This window comes from Canis lupus, chromosome 16 (genome assembly GCF_011100685.1).
Source record: "Canis lupus familiaris isolate Mischka breed German Shepherd chromosome 16, alternate assembly UU_Cfam_GSD_1.0, whole genome shotgun sequence".
In the NCBI taxonomy this organism is placed as follows: Eukaryota; Metazoa; Chordata; class Mammalia; order Carnivora; family Canidae; genus Canis; species Canis lupus.
This window is the reverse complement of record NC_049237.1, coordinates 49449597-49471883: the sequence shown is the minus strand read 5'-3', so window position 1 is coordinate 49471883 and position 22287 is coordinate 49449597.

Here is a 22287-nt window from a genome sequence, read left to right as displayed (position 1 = left end):
TGAGCCTTTCTAACCCCAATTTTTTCTACTTCTTACGAGAGAGGGAGAGAGAGAGAGAGCCTGCGAGCTGGAGAATCTCTTTGGAGGAATTTGCAGAGTACCTTTTAAGAGATGAATGCATTGGCACGACATTGAAGTAAACAGGCCTAATTTGAAAATAATTTGGGGAATTTGCATTGTTTTGACAAAGTGAAATCTGCCCCTCTCCGTGAGGTTCCGGGGAGACCAGATGGTAGTGTAGCGTATTGGAGGGGGTCCAAATGGCTTTTGTGTTAATTGATATAGTGTGCTAAGAAAGGTCTCCGGGGAAAAGTATCCCCAGGTAGTTGATTGCTTTGGAATTCCAGCAGAGATGAACTGTGTCAGATGAGAAGGGAAACATAAGTGATTGAGGACTAATGCCTCAGATTGGACCAGCTAATTTTATCACTGGGAATTCAGGACAATGTTTCAAAAAAATATATATCAAAAAGATATTTCGAGACAGGAAGAGGAATTGGTAAAGAACTGAAGTAAATTAGCAGCATGCAGGCCCAGTTGGACTCCCCTTTGGTGTGTGGCGGATCCTTTAATGTTAGCAAGTGTGTATATAGCTGTGACAAGGGGTTCAAGGGCTTCGTTTTCTAATTTTAAAGCACTGACCCTAATCAGCTGCGCGAGGAAAGGGAGTGGATGGAGATGGAACCTGACATCGCAGAGGCTCTTAGCGGCACCGCAGAAAGCGTTTGCTATTTAATTGGAACGTTCACACCTGCTAAATAGCAGTTGTTGAAAATGACGCATTGAGAAAGAGATCAACCCCATTTTGGGGGGTTTCCAAAGAGGAAGAAAATATCTGCACTGCTTGGGCAACTCTGCACTTTTTTTTTTTTTTTTTTTACCTAATGGGAAGTTGAGGTTTTGTTTCCGTCTTAGGGGAAGGAATGCTCATCCTTCAGCCTGCTTTTTTTGCAGACCTTTGCAAAAAAAGAAGGAAGGAAGGAAGGAGGGAGGGCTGATGGGCTAGGAATGTGGTGTGTGAATGAAGTCCTGAAGAAGAGGGAGGGGAAGGAGCAAACCTTTTTTATGGGCTCTCATTTCTTCTCAATTTACACTTTCAACGGTTTTCCGCCTATCAGTTTATTTTCTGTCTGCTTCTTTTTCCATAAGGTTGGATGGAACTGCTATTGCTGGAAAGAAAATAAGACACTTTTTTCCCCCATAATAGTCAGTGAAGAGGGCTTTTTTCCACATCATTCCACGAGCTGTTTAATGTGATTGCCTAATACACTGGCTAGGAGATATATATATATATATATATATATATATATATATATATATGTATATTGCAGAGTTTTTTGCATTTCTCTTTTAGCCCTTTTAAAAGAACAGTCGTCTGACCTTTTTTCTAGGAGGTTAATAAAGAATGCGCAGCCTCATAAGGCTGATTCAATTTCCTTTATGTGAACACGCTGCATAAGTGACCATGATGGTATTTGTCTGGTTCGCGGTGCTTCGTCTTACAGTGACCAGCCTTTCATATGAATGACCGCATATGTTGTGCATTTGGCCACATAAGGTGAGAAACAGCAAAATAGATTTTCCCGGGCATTCAATCAAATTTCCACACAATGGACTCTCTAATGTGGACTTGAAATGTATCTGGTCATATATTATTTAACTGTATTGTATGTTGTGTTTTAAAATTTTTCTACCACATATTCAATTTTAATAAATGCATGAGTAGATGCAATATTTGAGCTCTCTATCTTAGAAATTCAACACTTTCAACAGATTCTTCTGACTTCAAAGAATTTAATATTAGTATCATAAAAGGTCTTTTGAAGAATAATACTGGAACATAAGAAAAATGACCGCCTGAGTGTGCCCTATCATTTTGAAAGTGTTTTATTGCTTTAATTTCCTGTCTTAGTAAAGTAACAAGCGGCATAATAGAAGATATATTGTTACAGAGTTCGCAATTTATTAGAAGACTTGAGCTAGTTGAAGACTTTATGTGAAGAGAAAAAGAAAACCTCTATTTAGCTGAAAAATGGAGACGAACCACAACATCAATGTTGCAGCAGCTTTAAATGGAGTCCTATCTTTGACTGATAAGTTATCTCTACACGCCCTGTATGTTTGCATGAAATAAATCCGTGAGCACAAGCCTCATTCTGTGCTAGCTGTGTGTCATTAGGTTCCCAGAAACCTAATGTTATTTCATTTGGGAGGCGTGTGTCAGATGACTGTTGCTATTTGGATTCTATAGCACAAAGGTGCTATTAAAGCAGAAATGACCCATAACATACATTTTCATTCATTTATTACATTTTTTGCATGCGTGACTGAATTTTAATCCTGAGCTTTGTCAACCTAGTATAGTTATATTAAGCTTTTTAACCTAGTTTCATGTACCTCACTTGGCTGTGTTTTACACAGTGGCGTAAAAGCATCAAAGAGGAGGCATTTATCCCATGGAAGAGCAGAGAGACAATTCATTGCTGCTTCTAAAATTGTAGAAATGAGTGATGTGACACTATGACCAACCTGTAAAAATATGTGGTAAAACTGCCTCATAAATAACTGCAGGGAAGGGAAAACAGGGAGCTTAGCAGATTTCTGCTTTGCTTTGTTGTTGTTTTGTTTTGGGGGGTCTTCACACACTGTAGGTACTCAGTTATCTGGACATCAAGCAGCACTCCTGACATGGAAGCTACACGTTTAGCAGAGTAGAGCAAGAAGCGCGAGAGCCATAGGGATGTCTCAATCCTGGCACCATTCCCCACCAAAAGATCGCAAAACATCTGATCCTTAGAAGATTGTTTGGTTTTTCTACACAACAAAACAAAATGGGATACGCTGTCATGTGGACAGTTCATTCGAAAGGACCGAAAGGCCAACCAATCTCATGTTTTGGTCAATGACCAAAATTTTTTTTTCAAGATTTTATTTATTCATTCATGAGAAACACACACACAGAGAGAGAAAGAGAGACAGGCAGAGGGAGAAGCAGGCTCCATGCAGGGAGCCCGATGTGGGACTCGATCCCAGGATCCCAGGATCACGCCCTGGACCAAAGGCAGCGCTCAACCGCTGAGTCACCCAAGCATGCCAATGACCACAATCTTAAAACAAATGTGTAGGTTCCATGAGTCGGGGAGCCATGTCATTGCGATTGCTGGTATTTTGGACACATCCCAACCGATGTGCTTTGCCATAATTAATAAGCTAAACCCATTGGTTGATGGTGTCCTCAGGTGAAGAAGGTTTTATGACATTTAAAGTAGTTCACCTATAAAATCTTCACCCATGTGTAAGGCAGCATGGCTACACTACCTACAGGCTGAAAGAACAGTACCAGAGCACGGACATTTCTGGTTTCCTCTGTTATCTGTGCTCATCTTTGAAAGAATAATGATTTCCAAGCTTTATTGCTAACTGAAGCACAAAAGATTTCCTCTGGGCTTGCCACAGACAATCCTCAGGCACATTAGACGAGTCAACTAGAGTTAGTTCAAAGTGAATTACTTCATTTTAATCATGGTGACTTTACCAGCTCAGTCAATATGCTGTAATGGCATATTGTCAAGCTTTTATTTTCAGCCCCTTTTCCCTTTTTTCCTTTTTCCTTTCTCTTCTCTAAATGATACCCGGGTCACTTTATTTTCAGGCATATTTTTGAGTCTGTTCAAGATTTATGGATTGAACAGCACTTCAAAATGACTCATCTTGTTTTACAACATTTGAAGTTTTGTTTGGTAACTCTTTTTCCTCTTCATCCTTGGCTAAAATCTGTTGAGAATTTTTTTTTTCTTTTTGAACAACCGAATGAGTCCTGAGTAAGAGGCATTGCCAATTATAGAGTTATAATGAGTGCAAACTTTAAAATGCAAATAAATAAAATGCTGCACTGAGGATTACTAGCGACTAAATATTTACTTCATCCTCATTCATTCACAAATAGGAAGCTGGAGTATGCAGAAAACAGGCACATATGCATATAATAGTCGTTTAACTAATTACAAGAGAAATTTTATCATTTGGAATTCACTGTAAAGGCTGTATAAAATCATTCTGCAAACCTCTCACTGTGGTGCTACATTTTTCCTATCTGACACCATTACAAAATGCATCTTTTTTTTTTTCTTACTCGGTTATTTTCTCATTTACTTATTCTTGTCATGAGGGTTAATGATAAGTGCGGCTCTGTTACCTGAGGAAAAGAAAAAATTCTTTTATCTGACCCTTCTCAGGGACTTTGCATTGTTTTCCTGTTCCTTCTGTACAGAAAACCTCCCATAGTCCCCAAACCTCCAGCCTCTGAAGCACCAGCGGTGTTCTGTGCCGTGGTTTCATTCATGATTTCTGAGTGTGAGGACCCCCTCACCCAGCACACGAAAGCACTATAATTACTTTCATTTCTTGGTTAGCATAGGTCATGGAACTAGTGTTAATAATAATCTTTCCCTCTGGACTTCTCTGTATTTATATATCTCTGATGCAATAACCATGGGGACCATAGAGGTGTATTTTATCTTCATTTCCGTCCTCTTGGTATTGTGTTAGCCCAGGGGGGAAAATCAAATGAGGTACAGAACATGGTAAACTCACACAACTCTGAGGTCATTAACACCTAATTAGAAACAGCTTAGAGATCGAAATGATTCTTTGGTTAAGATGTGAGGGAGAAAAAGATCAGACAATATTTAACTTCTTCACTGCCAGTGTGGTCTTCATCACCCATGGCCATGCTGTGCTTCACTGTGCTCTTTCAGACCTTGAGAGGGAGTGTTTGTGTGTTTCCTGTTTCTTTTCTTATCAGATAGAATAAGCACTCTGTTAAAATGCTGAATAGCAAGAAGACTTTGCCCAAAGGGCTCACATCCTCATTGATTTTTCCTTAACTGAAAGTCATAATATTCCTTCAGTCTAGGCCTAGATAACCTAAAGATAAAGTGGTTTTTTTGTTTGTTTGTTTGTTTGTTGTTGTTTTTTTTTAATATTGTGTGACATGTGGCCTATTGGAGAATAAAAAAAAAAAAGACACCCGTTTTAGGGAAGTTAAATCCTATTTTGTCAAGATTCAGTAAATATTTATTTCTAAAAAATAGTACAGCCCTGTATTTTTATTACATTTTTAGTGGATTTTAAGTTTTGCTACGAGGCAACATTTGCAAGTTTGTCACATTTTCTCTTATAAAGGAATAGTCATTCTAATTTCTATCATGCTGTTTGGTAGATTACGAATCCATGTACTCGTGTATGCTGGTCTACCGAGGGCCTTTGTTTTCTAGAAAGGATCGATATTGAAAACTGAGAAATGAAATGTGGGAAACACTCCTGCCTCTAGCATAAGTGGTAAACGAAGGAGGGACCTTTCCCTCTTCTTGTTCCCAAATCTACAACTCAGTGCTTTAAGTATTCATGGCATGCCTCCCACCAAAGGATTCCTTTCCCAAAGGATTCCCTTCCCTCAGGACCTGAAGCCACCCTGGAAAAGCTGAGTTGGTCCAGGGGAAGCCCGGGAGCCACCATCTGAGGGAGTGTGGGAGGGGAATGAAGGAAGCCTGGCTGCTCTATCCCCCTGTCACCTGGCAAGCCCATGCTAATAAGTTTCATCATCATGAAACTCTTTCAGTCCTGGAAGGTTTGTGTTGTTTTACCTGAATGGGATTGTCTGCTGAGAGGACATGGCTAATTGCTTGCTAGCTTGTATGAGGCAGCCAAAGATCCCCAAATCAGAGTAAGTCATCCTTGTTGATAAATTGGTTCTAGACTCACCCATTTCTGCCTGCGGGAACTCATAAGGGCCGTGGTCTGTCACAAGTGTAGGCTCCTAAGATAAGGAGCCAGCTACACTCAGAGGCAGTAGATGTCAAAACCTAAGCCAGTGACTGCAAACTAAGCTCTTATTTTGAATATCCTGGGAATATGTTTGCCCTCCGCTTTCTAAACCTAAAGGCAATATAACATCAGGGTCAAGGTCTAGGGTGCTGGCGTGAGACTATTGGCTGTAGGTCCAGCTGTGACTCCCTGTAATGCCTCTCTGTCCCAGTTTCCTTACTTGTTAAATAGGGATAATGATAATAGTATGTCCTTCACAGGTTTGCTGTGGGGGTTAAATGATAGAAGGAACTCAGAACTGTAGTGACTTATTAATATTAGCCATCTAGGGATGCCTGGGTATCTCAGAGGTTGAGGGTCTGCCTTCAGCTCAGGACATGATCCCAGGGTCCTGGGATTGAGTCCCACATCGGGCTCCCTGGGAGGGGCCTACTTTTCCCTCTGCCTGTGTCTCTGCCTCTCTCTGTGTGTATCTCATGAATAAATAAATAAAACCTTAAAAAAATAAATTCTTAGCTGTCTATTCCAAAACTATGGTGGAGTAGGGGAGCCGTGGGAGGGTCCTTGGAATCTTTCTTGTGGGTCCAATCCAATCAAAATGATTTTCATAATAATGCTGAAATGTTATTGGACTTTTTACTCTTATTCTCTCATGAGTGGGCCTACAGTGTACAGAAGCTATGGGACCTCTGATTTCATAATAGATTGAATGTAGGAGCAGGTAGGAGAATCCAGCCTGTTATGGCAAACACAGTAGAGATTTGCAAAACTATAGTATGATGCCACTCTTTGCATTGTATTTTTGGTTTGAAAAATACAATTATTTCTCATTACAAGCTGTTATTTTTGTTAATGTATAATGGGTCTACTGTTATATTAAATACATTCATAAATATATTTTAAACTTCTCATTTTAAGTTTATAATATGATAAATATTGATAGATAAAAGTCACATTAAAAAAGCAAAAAAAAAGCAAAAAAAATAATAAAATAAAAAATAGATAAAATAAATTTTTTAAAAGCCTTTAAAAAAAAAAGGCTTTTGGAGTCTCTAAGGGTTTTTTTGTTCTGTTTCGTTTTTTAAATGTAAAGGAGTTCTGAGACCAAAGTATCTAAGAACCACTGATACGAGCTACTATTACTGTCAGCTTCTCCCATCCTTATTATTTGGAGTTTTATCCTGCAAATTTGTGAGGGCCTAGTAGAGTACTGTCTTCACAGCTTTCCCTTATAAGAGAAGCTGATCCTTTTGAGGGAGATTTTTTTTTTAATTACTACACACACACACACACACACACACACACACAAACAAATTTATTCAGAATGCTGATTCCAGAAATTCTTCTTTTTAAGATTTTATTTATTTATTCATGAGAGACACATAGAGAGAAGCAGAGACACAGGCAGAGGGAGAACCAGACTCCCTGTGGGGAACTTGATGCGGGACTCCATCCCAGGACCCTGGGATCATAACCTGAGCCAAAGGCAGACGCTCAACCACTGAGCCATCCAGACACCCCATGATTCCAAAATTTCTGATTCCAAAGTTTAGGTGAGACCCCAAAATCTAGATGTCTACCCTCTTAGTAATTCTGAAATGTTACCACATTTTTAATGGCCATATTGCCCAAGGAACTCCTTTTTCATTCCCTCAGGTTGAACACAGTGTCCGTGTTCAGCTTTTCCCCTCACAGTATGGGCTTTTCACCTTTTGTCAGTGAAGGTCAACTGGACCTTTGGTCTTCTCAGCAGAAAGATATAATCATTGTGACCAATAGGTGTCTTGCAGACTTCTGTGGGTGGTTTGTAATTCTGAGGATTGGGGGGTAAATAAACTATATACCAGTTTTCTGGGCCTCTGCCTAGCTCAGCAGTAAGTAACCTTGGGGCCATAAGTAGGTCCTTCAATTGTGACTTTCTGGGGGCTAAGTAAGCCGAGGATTCTGGAGGTGAAGGAGAAGCTACAGGAAGGATGAGCTGTGGATAAAGGGCCAGGGAAGGGTGGGCATTGACTCAGCTAGCTGGTGGTTGGAGTCGAATCTTGAGGCTGGCTTGAGGTTCTTGCAGATGTTTATGTTTTGGAGAAGGCATGGGTAGGGTACACACAATCCACAGCTTGTTGCTGGATTTTAGGTTCCCAGGATTGTTGTTTGCCTGTGGAAATGTATCTGTATGTTCCTTATATCACTCCTCTGGGATCAGAGAGGTTTATCTGTAATGCTTATGTTTTCAAGACTTACCAGAACTGGGATGTGCATGTCTGTGACTTCAAAACTGTTCTCCAGTCTCATTTTCTAAATAGCAGCTCTCTACCGCACTCTGATTTGTGACTGGTTATGAAAGATTCACTAGAGAAAGATACACTAACCCGAGATAAAACTTACAAAAAGAATCCTGACCACAACTCAATATCTTTCAAAAGAAAAATGTCATGAAGCCGATGATCACTTAATGAATACCCTAACCCCTTCTCCAGCCTCTGTGCACCACCCCCTACCTCCACTCACTAAAATTTTCTCAGCATCAATCCTTCAGTTATAATCATGTGCCCTTGGATGTATTACCATTTTTATTAAGTATTTTCATGATTCCATTTAGAAGGCAAATGAATTATTTCAGAGGAAAGCAAAACAGAATGGGTACATCAAACATCCTATAATGAGGAACTCCCAGCAGCTCAAAATATATTCTAAGGGCTTTATATACCAGCCATGCTCCCACTAAGGCTTAGAGAGAATTTTTCTCCTAGTTTAAAATATACTATTAATCCTACAAGGTCAGAGGGCACCTCCTGAACAAAATATGTTAGTTGAATGTGTTCATAGTGATTGTGGCAATGAAAAAGACCTAAGAATGTGAAACCTTTGAAAAATCTGCCTGTAGGGAAGATATTTCACCATCTATGAGGAAATAATACTTCTTACTTTGAGAAAGTCATTTTATTACCCACATAAAGAGGGAAGTTTACTGTGAGAAAATTGAGGCAGGAAAATTTTAAGTAGTTTTCTAAGTAACCAATGGTAACTAACAGTCTCAGTTCCTGTCTTAGTTTCATGGTTATTAGAGCAGGTCTTCTTGATTTGGGCTGAGAGAGAAAGAAGGACTTGTGTTTTGTTTTGTTTTGTTTTGTTTTGTTTTACTTTTTCCTTTGGCAATTGAATGCAAATAACAACAGGAATAAATATCCATGGAGACAATCATTGTCCAACTTGGTTTGGAAATTTGGGTAATTTCTTCTGTGATGGGAATTAATATTAAAATGAGTACATATACAAGCTTAAAGGTGAATCGATATATTTCATATGTTAATGTTTCTCAAATCTGAGAAGGTGGTAGAACCCCTGTTTCTAAAAACAGGGACATATCTTTAGTGTCTTTCATGTTTCCATCATCTTGCTATCCATGTGCCCATGACCACACACAAACACACACACACACACACACACGCACACACACGAAAAATAGTGCTGATTTCATAGGTGGATGATGGATGGTCCGGTGGATTTAGACTTGGAGAAATTCAGTCAACAAATACATATTTGGGAAGTGGCTGGGAGGCATAGTGGGTTCAGCATCTAACTCTTGGTTTCAGCTCAGGTCATGATCTCAGGGTTGTGAGATCGAGCCCTGAGTCAGGCTCCACATTCAGTATGAAATCTGCTTGAGATGCTCTCCTTCACCCTCTGCCCCTCCCTCCTGTGTGTTTTCTCTCTCTCAAATAAATAAATAAATACATCTTTAAACAAATACGTATTTGGTACTATGTGTTAAGAATGGTTCTAGGAATGAGGATCCTGTAGGAAACAAAACAGAGGTGATAGACAATAGCAATATGTTTTAAAGCTTGTTTCAATTTTAATAAATTGTTATGAAGTGAACATACAGGGTGATGTAACAGGGAGTGACTAAGGGATGAGGAATTTTTAGATCAACTCTGCAGAGGTAACACCTCAGAGAGAATGGACCTAGAGACAAAGTCAGGTGGGAGCTTCCTGTAGTGAGAACAGGAAGCACAGTGGTCCAAAGTGGGGCAGAACTGTAGCTGGAGGGCAGACAGGGGGTGAGGGGAGACAGATGCAAGACATAAACCTTGTCTACCATAATTATGAGATGACGGTTTCTTCCCTTTACAGTAGAAAGCCTTTGAAATGTTGAAGCTGGAAGTGACATGATTGTCAATGAGCTAGGGAGCAATGATTAAAAATAGGAAACACCTAATTACGGTAGTACTAATTAACCTAAAGAAGAATCTCTCCTTCTACCCTGCAGCTTGTTTGTGGGCCTGTGGAACCATCATGAGTAAGTGACATACTCTACAAGCCTCCATTAGTAAAGCCAATAGCAGCGTTGAAAAGGATTCCTACTAAAACATACACATCAGCAAATGATAGCTCATTTGGTGGACTGGGGAAATAAGGATTCTATGGTTCTGTAACTAGTGGCAGCAGCCACAAGCCAAAGGGCAGCCTTTATGAGTGCATGGTATGATTGAACCTGAAGTCCCGCATCAGGGTTTCCAGCTTCCCTACACCTACACAGCATAATCACCATCAGTGGTGTCATCTTTGAAAACTAAGTCCAACAATATAAAGCTTGCAGTTAGTGGCTTAGGTTTTGACAACTACTTCCCCTGAGTGTAGCTGGCTCCTTAGCTAAGGAGCCTACACTTGTGACAGACCATGCCCCTTATGAGTTCCCGCAGGCAGTAGAGGGTGAGTTGGGAGCCAATTTATCAACATGGATGACTTACTCTGATTTGGGGCCAATCATGGATTTTGGCTGCCTCGTACAAGCTAGCAAGCAATTAGCCATGTCCTCTCAGCAGACAAGCCCACTCAGGTAAAGCAACATAAACCTTCCAAGACTGAAGGAGTTCCACAGAGATTGGGCTCATCAGCAGACATAACCATCCTATTGCCCACTTGCTTCTGGGAAGGGATTTGAGGGCGTGAGCCTATAGCAGCAGGCCAGAGGATGATTTAGTTCTCTGACAGTGTCAGTTTTAACTTCCTACGAGTCGCTGATGTCTGCAGCTGCTGTGTTGTAGTGGGAGTCTATTTTTGACCAATGATTTTGGAGGCAATGGTAGTTTTGAAATGCCCAAGGCTTCTAAGCCAATTTGGAAAATTCAGGGGATTCGAATTGAATAAAGTTCTATAGATAAAACTCATCCCACAAATATTTTCATTGCAAAACGAAGGCTTAAATCCCATTTCAACTGGGGTTTTCTTGTCTGAACATGTAATAAGTTATTCATTGGTCAGACTAGTGTTAGTAGATGCAATTTTTACAGGAAGGATCTCTGCAATGAGAAATTTGTTAGGAATTTGGGGGCGAACTAGGTTTCCACTTCAGTGTTTTGCTTCTGGAAGATAGGGAGTAAGAAGAAGAGAGAGGATATCATTGATGGAAATCAACTCAACACAGAGGGTCAAAGCAGAGAACTCAAAGCAAGAGAAACAACTACTCATTCTGATGGATGTTTTCTGATCTACTCACTCCCTTTCTGTACCCTATGGTCCCTGGAAGACTGGCCTTTATGGATTCCATCAGTAGTGTTCTTTGATCTCTGGCTTCCAGTTGAGTTAGCTGATGGGAAACTAGCAGGGGATCAGAGGAGTGGCATTGTTAGTCCCAGATCCTTCCCAAGTGGCTGTGGGGTAGCACCATCCTTCTGCTAAGGCCATAGCTACCTTTTGAGTGTCCTCTTCTGTATGTGCAGCTACTTTTTCTAGACACCACTAAGGAACCCCTCAACTTTTTAGGCCTAGGATGGCTTTCCCTTTACCTTGCCCACATCTTCATAAATAGTCCTTTATCAAATTCTTCAATGACTCTACGTAATGTATTTCTATTTCCCATACACACAGGTAATTCTCATCAAAACAATCTATGGCTAATATTTACAAAGGAACAATTTTAAACAAGTCAGTGTCATGGAAACCTTAAATTATACCCCAAATGCAACAGGTAGACTATCAGAGTCCTTTGGACAGTAAAAGGAGCTCCAGCCCAAGGCAGGTCCACCTTGGCTCTAAGAACGTTACTCATTCACGGTCACTATCAGCAGCCATGTCCATTGTGTGTTGGTCAGGAAATAGAGCTTTAGGTGTTTGATATCCTAACCTGATAGGTTTTTGGTGTTTTGTTTTGTTTTGTTTTACCCATGTCAGCATTTTACTAGTTTAAGGTACCTTTTAGGAACCTGATTTGCAGTTTCAATTTGATATATAACTCATTATAATTTTTATCACTTGAAATAGGTAGATATTGGCTCCTAGTTTCTGTGCAGAAAGTCTGTTTTCCAGGAATAGATTCCTGACATCAGGCAGGTAATGCCTACATGAAGAGAAAAGAAACAGTTTATAGCAACTAAACTTTTAAGACTCAGTTTCATCATTGAGTAATGATAATAAATAACTCATGAAATTATGAGAATTAACTTCAAGCAGTGTGTGCCAGGGACATGTACAACACCCACAAATGTTAGTTGTCCTTTATCCTAATTATTTTCCTGATTTATCAAATGGAAATTGTTATATTACCATTTATGGGAAAACAAAGTATTTGAGGATGCCTTAGTAACTTACAGATAGATATTGTACCTCTAAGAATAAATAGAATTTAACTGTCCTCTTGATTTTTGCAGTTAGTTAACTTGTTTGGCATAGATGAACCTTGAATCATTTTAACCAGATCTTTTTTATATGTGTGCGCATATCAAAGAGATGGAAGGAATAGGTGAGAAGAAAAAACAAAAGTGGACCCAGTATATAATAATCAATGAGGCCAAATTGCTAATATAGCTAAGATACTGTGGTTGAACTTTAATGAGATTATTAACAAAAGACCTAGATGTCTTCGAGTACATTGAACTCTTCCATAATCAGAAACCACCATTTCAAGCAAATCTGAGCCCTTCAAAGTGCTCATAAACTGAACAGGCAACCTTTTTTAGGCTTTACCATATGCTTTAGGGACAAGGCTAAGGTCAAAGTGAAGGAAAATATTTAATGCCTTCATCATAAGTATATCTTTATTTTGTTTTCAGTTTTGATACATAGAAGAGCAATTTGACAAGTTAACACTCATATTTTTCCCCTATAGTTTAATGCTACAACACAGAGAACAATAACATATCAATTAACTTTAATTGCCCTCCGGCTCGCTCCTCAGATACCTGCCATTGTAAGCAGTGTGCTTTTATGAATAGCCTCCTGGCAGTGAAAATCTCTCAAGGTCTATAACTTGTTCTACAATTTCTGTCCAGGGTCTCACAAAAAAAATCATTTAATATATTCTGTATGTTGTCTCATTTCTCCAATATTCTCAAAAGTCAGAATCTTACCATTTATAACTGGATATTAAAGATAGACTCACAGACTCAAGAATGGAACAGATCCAACAACAGTAAAATGAACTCTCATTGCCCACGCAAGGAACTGTGCGTTCCAACAACTTTTAAGTCTGTACTTAAGTAAAACAGTCCAAGGTAAGAGGTTCTGTTAGTCACGGTTATAAAGCTCAGGCAGCTGGGAGGCAGCCCTGAAAACTAAGTGAGTTCTCCGGTTCCCCCATTTCAGATCAAACATGCAGTACCCTCCACGTTAAGTCAGCTAGCACATGTAGACACTAATTTACAGTAAAATGTGAGCTATGGATGTACCCAGATTAAAATTATCACATGCTGGGAATTATGTCCCCTCTAAGGTGGACTTTGACTAGTTTTAGACAAGGGGTCAGTTCACTCTCCATTCCTGCCTCTGATGGGCTTTTCCAAGATGGTGGGATGTCCATATTAGCCTGTCTAGAGATATCCTGTGTGGTCAGCTAGTTGACCCCTCCTTCCTACCTCCTCCTTCCTACCTCATTCCCTGTTCCTTCAGTCCTGCTGCTCTTGGATTGCACTTGCCAAAGAAAGCATTAGCAATTGGTCAGTCTAGAAAACACCGAGCAGCAAAATGTGTTCCTTGAACCCTTCTTACAATAAATACTGTAGATAATGTGACCTTCATATGATATGGGAAGAAGTGTTTTCTCTACCTGAGCTCTGAGGTGAAGGACATATAAATTAGGCTTGCCTTTGATGCCTACCCTCCTACACTCTCATTCTTTGGTACTTTCCCATTTTTGTTGAGTCTCTGACTTTTAGATACCTGAGACTTCATTCTGCCTCGAACTCTCCCAGAATTAATTTGTAAGTTAGTACACTTTAATAATCTTAATAATTGAATGCACATTAGTAATTCAGTGAGATACCCCATTAGTAGCATTACATTTCTTAAAAAAGAACTAATAAAAAAACAATGATAAACCCCAATAATAAAATTTTAGGCACTATCATACATGCTTCATTGTGGTTATATGTTTATATGAAGAGAAAAGATAATTGATGCAACAGAAATCATACCAGGTGGAAGAAAAAAAAGAATCAGATTCTGGAACCCACCAGACCTGCGCTTTATAGGCTGTGTGACATTAGACAACACTTAATACTCTCTGTGTTTCATCTATAAGATGATGAAAATAATACCTACCTCATAGGTTCATGATGTAATTAAGTGATTTATTACATAGAAAGGCCTTAGCAGCATAAAGACTTATGTTTATAGCCTGGAAAGTCCCACAGACAATTGGAGGAACAGATTGATTTCACAGTATGTGAGTACCTCCCTAGTAGGAGGAGGTACAGAAGCTACAGGAAGAAGAAAGAGGGTTAGGCTAACCGTTGCCTCTGTGAAAATCAAGTATTTATTTTGTTTCCTATTTGACAAAACTATTTTGTTATCAATTTCTAAAACAGGCAGTGGGTTCACAGGGACAATCAGGGTAATGTCTCCTGAAACACAGCCTCTTTATTAAGACACCTGATGTGAAAATCATTCTTAACAATCTGCAGAATCATAGTTTAAAATCACCAACTCTCCTGTTTAAGAACCATTGCTGAAATTATTCAGTGAGATGGGCTTTCTTATGCTTTGTAAACAGCTATTTGTTATATTCCTTGGAGGTTAAATATAAAGTTACCAGCAAGAAGATTTCATGTACAAGCAGTAATTTTGATGACTCTGGGATATAGAAATCTTCATTTAGATGTTAAGCAATTTTATATTTGAGATACAAAGTTAGCTTAAAAGTGAAATATGATGCATAGGAAAATGTCTACAGTCTTAATATTTTGCAAATATTAAGGACAGAGTGATAGACTACTTGCAATTCACTGTTGCTCTTTTATTCTTTTCAACAAAGGAATTGCTCTGGGACTCTTATGAGAATAAAGTTCAAAGAGGAATAAATTTGTTCCTTAAATATTCTAAGCAAGCTTTTGCGGGGGGGGGGGGGGGGCATGTGGGCAACAGTGCTTTGGGCAAAATAGGTATCCACCTCATAACCAGTCGAGGATCTACTACCTGAGTGTCTTTATCTGGCAAGATAAGTGAGTTGCCAGTGCAGTAACAGCCCCTAGCTCTCCAGCTGTGTGTTCATCTGGGATCAGCTGGAGACTCTGTGTGGCTTGTCCTCACCTCAGAAAATAGACTGATGGAAAAACCACCATCTAGAACATGGCCATCATAGTATATGAAAAGAGAAAGGTGAGAAGTGTCTGGTTATTCACTGGCTCTTAGGGCTTCCACCTGAATTTCAGTGGCCAAAAGTAGATCCCAGGGCACACCTCACTTTGAAGAAGCAGGCAAAGGCTGTTTAACCATGTCCTAGAAGAGAGAAAGAACTGGAAAAATTAGAGAATGTCCTCATGATCGCAGAGATAACTGCTTTATTCCTTTTTCATTCCTTGTGTTTTTGTTTATGAGCTTCTTTTCTCTGTCTGCTGCACGGACATGTAACACATCTAGGATCTTCATTGTGAAAGAAGCAAAGGACACCATGAAAAATGAGTCTGTGAAATTAAGGGGAATAGTCTGTTCAAGGTTCAAAGGTCTTGGTAATATCAGATGGCATTCATATGTGCCTTCCTGTACACCTTCCCTCAGGCATCTACTGCTGCCGAATACAACACCCCAAAACGTGGTAATTAAACACCAGTGATTTGCACATGATGCTGAACTCTGGACTGGGCTCAGGTCTAAGGTGGCCTCGCTTGTTTTTCTGACCAATGGTCTTAGCTGATGGCTGGGCCTCTTTCCTCAGGGTCTTTTCTTCCCCAAGGAATCTAGCACGGTAATGCTAGACTTTATACTGTAACCTCTGGGTGATAAGATGGTGAGAGCGAAAGCTGGAAGCCTTCTTAAGGAGTAGCTAGGAAGTCCTACAGCATCATCACTTTCCCCATTTTCTGTTCACCAGACCACATCAAGGGACCAGCCCCGCTCGAGGGGAGCAGAGAAACTCTTGATGGGGGGGGGGAGGCAGGGAGCAGCATCATCACATGGCAAAGGAGCACGACCCAGGGATGGAAGGATCTTTATGTCTGTCTTCGTGAACAGTCTAACCACACCACGGGGCATGGGTCTGACCATGCTTTATGGACTGCCTAGAGAATAGGCACAGAGCCGGAGAAAGATACTACCATTTTCCAGAGATTTCTCAGTTTCTCAGTGGGGTTGTTTCTGTTACAAATGAACTGCAGTCTGGAAAATAACTGAAAGATAAGTTTCCATTTGTGGGACGCGAGGAGCTTTTCACTTGATTGTTTTTATATGTCCTGTCAGTCATGGCACTGCTGCTACCGCAACCGTATCTTGCGTCTAGGGTAGCACAACAGCAATCTGCTCTTGGCCATTTCTCATTCTGTTTTGCTCTTGTAATGCTATTGTATTTATTTCTTATGGTAAAACCTCCTTGGAAATTTTATCAAAGTTGAGTGTGAATAAAATCCTCTTGACCGATACAGTGGTCATTTTCATCTATTTCAAAGATTTTTTTTTCTACTATGGACATTTCTAAATTGTACATGTATAAGCTTTATAATGGGCTTTAAGAGTCTGCCATCTAATCTCTGTGATCAAATCAGTTGGGGAGAAAATAATTTATGAAACAATTAGGTCGTAATAAAATAATAGAGTTGTATAGAATAAGTGAAATCTCTCACCGTTATACAAACAACCTCAGTAAAATAAGTCTTCAGTAATAATCTTGCAGCTCATGAGAATCAATGTCATCTAGAGGTTGTTCTCTTTTTCTGACTTAAAATCTAACTAAAATGATAAATAATAACTTTAGGTGAGGTTCTCTCTATCACAAAAAGTGCCCTCGGATTCCTGCTTGAAACTCCTTTATCCAGGAGTTTCTAGACTCCTGGGAACTAGACCAGTTCCCTTTTCCAGGGTGGGGAGGACCTCCAGGTAATCTCATGCCATTCACACTGTATGGTTAGTACTCCAGTGGTTGCTGAAGGCAAACATGGGTAGTCATCCCTCTATGAATTGGCCTCAGCAACAGACACGGCCGCTCACGGCAAATGTCATTGACTCATTTATCAGTATTTAAAAATTCAATGGCAAATTATCTGAGGATAGCCACAGAATATACGGAATGAGCCTAAACCCCAAACAATAGTTATGACATTATCATAGTCCAGAGCCAAGCCAAAATATGTCTCTTCATCTGATTTGGTCCAAGGCCTGAGCTTATAACTATCTGGAGATACTTGGGAGAAAAGGGGATTTTACAGACTCAGAACCGATGTCTACAGGCACTACTAATATCTTAATTTTCTTAAGAGATCCCAAAGATGCTCTAGACTGGGTTTTGGAAACGTATACCAGGGTGTTGTAACACATGGAACATAAATTTGGTTGAGCAACTTTTGTTTCCACCCACAACCAGTTTCAGCAAACCACTCAGTTGTACATGTTGGGACACTAAATTGATTCGTGTCTGCCTCTACAGGACACTAAACCCGTGTTCTTTCTCAGTTCCTTTATGCAATGTGCCAGTTTATATTTAAAGTCATGCTGCCATTTTATCCAGAGAAAGTGAGAATAGCTTTCTTTCTTTTCTTTCTTTCTTTCTTTTTTTTTCTTCTTCTTTTTTTTTTTTTTTTTTACTCTCTTCCATCTTCCACATTTATGGCTTGGTCTCCGGCACTTTCTTCTTCAGTTCAGCCACACTGATAGCCTCGCTCTAACACACTGATGGTAGGTAGCATTTGGCAGTGATCACATTGAGTTAACAGATACTCTATCTTGTCACAATTTAGAAGGCCTGATGTTTGGAGGAGCTATAAACCTTATTTACATATTTGCCTTTGCCAACTGTAAATTTCCCTTTTATCGTTTTTGGCCTTATGGGGCTGTAAACATTCACCATTTACTCTTTGAAAGTTCACCCTGGATAAGAAATATCGAAGTAACAAATGTGTCCTTGTTTCTTCAATCCTTTGAAAAAAAGAAATCCAGTCTTCTCCAAAGGATCCATTTTCAACATATAAGTCTGATATTTTTTTAATCCATTTTTTTTGCAAGAGTCTTTATTTCCTTTATAGCCATTTATAATTGAGGGGAAAGGTGTGAAATACTTTTTTCACACAGCCTACCTTGCAAATGCAAACCATATGTTATCTGTTTTCCTATGTATTTTGTATTGCTAGTACCATATGCCTCAAGTGATTGATCTTACCGTTGTGAGGAACCTAAAGATACGTGTATTTTAAGTCTCTCTTGTAGGAAATAAGATGTTCCTCTATTGCTCTTTCAGATTAATGTGCTAAAAGCCTCTGTTCATGTCTAATGGATGATCCATAATTTACATCAAAATTTCAATCACTTTAAATTAATATAGCCATTTCCTTAATGAATCTTGGTACTAGAATCTCTGACTTTTACAAAACAATCCAGTCATGGCTGTTTACCATTTTTTGTTTAGCCTAAAATCTGAGTATTCGGAGTCTTTTCCATTGCAGGTTTTGAAAATAATTAATAAAGACTTGTGTTATTTTAATTAATTAATAAATGACTTCCATGAACCTTCTGTGAAAAATGCATTCTATTATTCATCACTCTGTTTTCATCTTCTACTGGATCTCATAAAAAGGAAAAGAGAACACATATATTCTACTAACAGACATAAACACTGTGAGACTTATCTCTGAAAATAAAGCTTTCAGGTTTTCTTGCTTTTTTTTGCTTTTCTTTTTTCTTTTTTCATAAGATACAAGAATAAGCCTTTAGTAGTCAAATTTTCTCTCTAGCAGCAGAAGGGATGTTTATGGGCATAGCAAAGGAAAACGTTGAAAAATGAATGTCTGTGACTTAATTTCTTATTATAATTAGTACATAATTAGTATTGCACCTTAATACCAGTTCAGCCAATTATGGATATAAATATCTGATATGTGTTTACTCCATAGTGAAAATAAACAGTGAAATACCAATCCTATCTAGCCATGGGGTTGAAAAACTAATCCATTTTCATGGGAGACATTAGGACTCAATTTGCATCTAATGATCCAGTTGAATGTAAGAGGATATCCCCCAACATGTTGATACTGAGGTGGAAAAAGTGATTCAGTGCTATTCAGCAGAGATGGCCCTAGGTGACCAAAGGTCTCGTCTAAATCAGAAGAATGAGCACCAATAGCTGAGCCTCACTGTACTGACCTCCCATCAAGCCTATTGGCAGGATGCCTCCCATGGTGGTTTCCAAACTGGGTTCAGAGAGCCACTGAGTTACCATTTAGGAAGACTCTAGGGGCTTCAGTGGGTAGGAGGTATGAACAGTCCATACTAAGGCCTAACACTTCTGCTTTTCATCTGGAACAGTTCTTCTCTTTTACCTGTTTTACCTATTAGTCTTCTTTGTGGGATTTTCTCTGAAGAAAGGACTCATGAGTATTAAGAAAACTATTGCAAAGCACTGTCATGACATAGTAGCCAGATGATGTCAAGATGTTCTCAGGGGGCTAAAATTGTAGAAGAGTCACACTCAGGAAAGAATGGACTGGGCCATTCTTGTGGGAATTGGAATGAAATCACATTATGTTCTTTCTCTTCCTTGATAGCATGTAGGGACACACATGCAGTATACACACACATATATATTTATATATATGATTCATAGGCATATGTATGTTTGAGTACAGGTTCTATATATATGTATATGCATACATATGTGAGTACACATAAATGTGTAGAGAGTGTACACACATATACACATACACGCACACATATATATCATATATACGTACATATTCATGTGTGTGTATGTGTATGTGTCTGTGTGTAGGGAGAGAGAGAGAGAAATCTGGCACCACGTATTGTTAAAGCATCTATTATATTCCAGGAATGGTGTTAAGTAAGTACTGGACCTACATGAAAGAACCAGAAAGACAAGGAAGATTCCTGCCTGCACAGGAAGACAAACAATTAGCAAGTAAATCATAAGCAAATGAATTGAACAATTATGGATTTTGAGTGGTGGTGCAAATGAAAGAGGAATGTGTAGAGGACCACACAGACAGAGGCACTGGGCAGGCAGATACTGGATGATATAAAGGATCATGTCCACTGGAAGAACCAAGGAAAAGTGCCAGTCTGAAGCCATCAGTTCTATTCTAGTCTTGGATGGTCTGGGTGAAAAAAGTACATTGAGTGAGATGATTTCTGCATGTCAGTGTCAGGGACATACTTTGGTGTGGTCCATACTATTGGAACTCATCCAACTAGATCTAACTAATGTGGACAGAGAAGTCTTTAAACAACTGAGAAAAAAACATGAAATTAAGACTTTGCTGGGATAGTGCCTGCAGAGACACAAATGCTAAAGTTTCCTGATATCCTTAGCATTTTTGGTCGAAGTCGGTAGTTCAGATTTTAATCTGAAACCCAATCTTAGAGATCATGTAAGCAGGCATGAGTCACAGACTAAATGTCCCCACATACGGGGCAAGTATAATATGATGAACTAGCCAGGGCATAGAGCAGAGTAGCCGAGGGGAACACACCCATTCTAAGTGCACAGCGGGTCCTTACCACATGGGAATGCAGGCACAGTGTTGCCAGAAGCTAGGATTAAAAAGGAGCTAGAAATCTAAGTGTTCCTCTTAAAGTCCCTCCTTTTTTAATGTTGCCAACTAATAAAACGATTAACACGGGAAGAAATATCTTCAGGTTATGGAACTCAAGTTCACACTAATTTGTCCAACAAATCAGTTGCTGGGCCCCCTTTCTTATTTTCCAACAAGTAAGGAAAGTACAAAGAGATTGAGTGGCTTCCTTAGGTGCAGACATACAGTGAATGCAGAATTAAGTCTAGACCTTCTCTGATCTCATCTAGGGCTTATTTCCCACTTCTTTAAACCATTCCTGAGAGATAAGTCTATAATGCATGATCAGGGAATAAAGTATCTCATCCTCAGTTCGGTAACCATTTCTGACTTTCAAAAACAGAAAAACAACAACAAACTGCAGTGGAACTGAGTTCCATGAACAGCTAGACACACAGAAAACAAAGCAGTTGTGAAGGAGGAATTTACTGGACTCAGGATCTCACTGGATCACGGGGCGAGGATTGGAAGGAATCAGAACAGCTTTGAGTCTGTTAGTTTGAACTTCAGTGTGGAAAATTTCACCCATCAATTGAAGTAGAGAGAACAGTATGAAGAACCTGCACGTATGCATCCAAACTTTATCCCTGATTTGCCAATTTGATTCTTATTTATTCTCCTACTTTTCAGGAGAATTTTACCTATAAATCCTGGTTCCAAGGTTATAAAGCTGGTTAGGCCCAGTTTCAGGCCCAGAGGGAGATACATTTGTGTGTGTGATGGTGGGGAGCAGAGGGCAGGGGAAGCACTGAGGGTAGAAATACTATGACCTTTATTTGGGGCATGAGTTTGAAGTAGGAGGGGTCTGGATGGGAGCTGAGAAGAGAATTCAGAAATTAAGATCAAATGTGGGATCCCATTCCATAGAGATGACATTTGATACTATGGAGATGGGTAAACTACCAGCAGAAAAGGTACAGAGAGGTGAGAAGGAGAGAAAAGAACAGAGCAGACAGAGGGAGGGAGAGGAGAGAGACAGTGAAGAGGGGAGGCGGAGGAGGAAGAAGACCCATTGGCCATCAAGCGAGGTTGGCGAGGCATGAACATTTCCACCAGAAGAGAATTCCCGCAGCCCCCATCGTGCTATCAACCACCTGTCTGCACCTGTGCCAGGCTTTCCTGTCTCAGGAGGAGAACTGAGGCAGTTCCACAGCAAAGCCACCGCCTGCACAGCCACTCAGCCGCTCTTCCCTCCCACCCCCGCCTCCTGGACTCTGGACAGTGCTCCAGCATCTTCCCTTCTCTCCTGCCTCTCCAATTCGCCTCTTCTTTATCTGACCTTTATCGACAGGCTGCTGCTTCTTCCGCCTGCTACCTCCTCTCCTGTTCCCTTTCTTTTAAGGCAAAACTCTTCTGAAAGAATTGTCAATATTTGCATTTTCAAATGCCCCACCAAGTCCCTCTTGAACTCCCTAAAGTCAAGATTTCACCTCTACCATGCTCATCCCTAACGTTT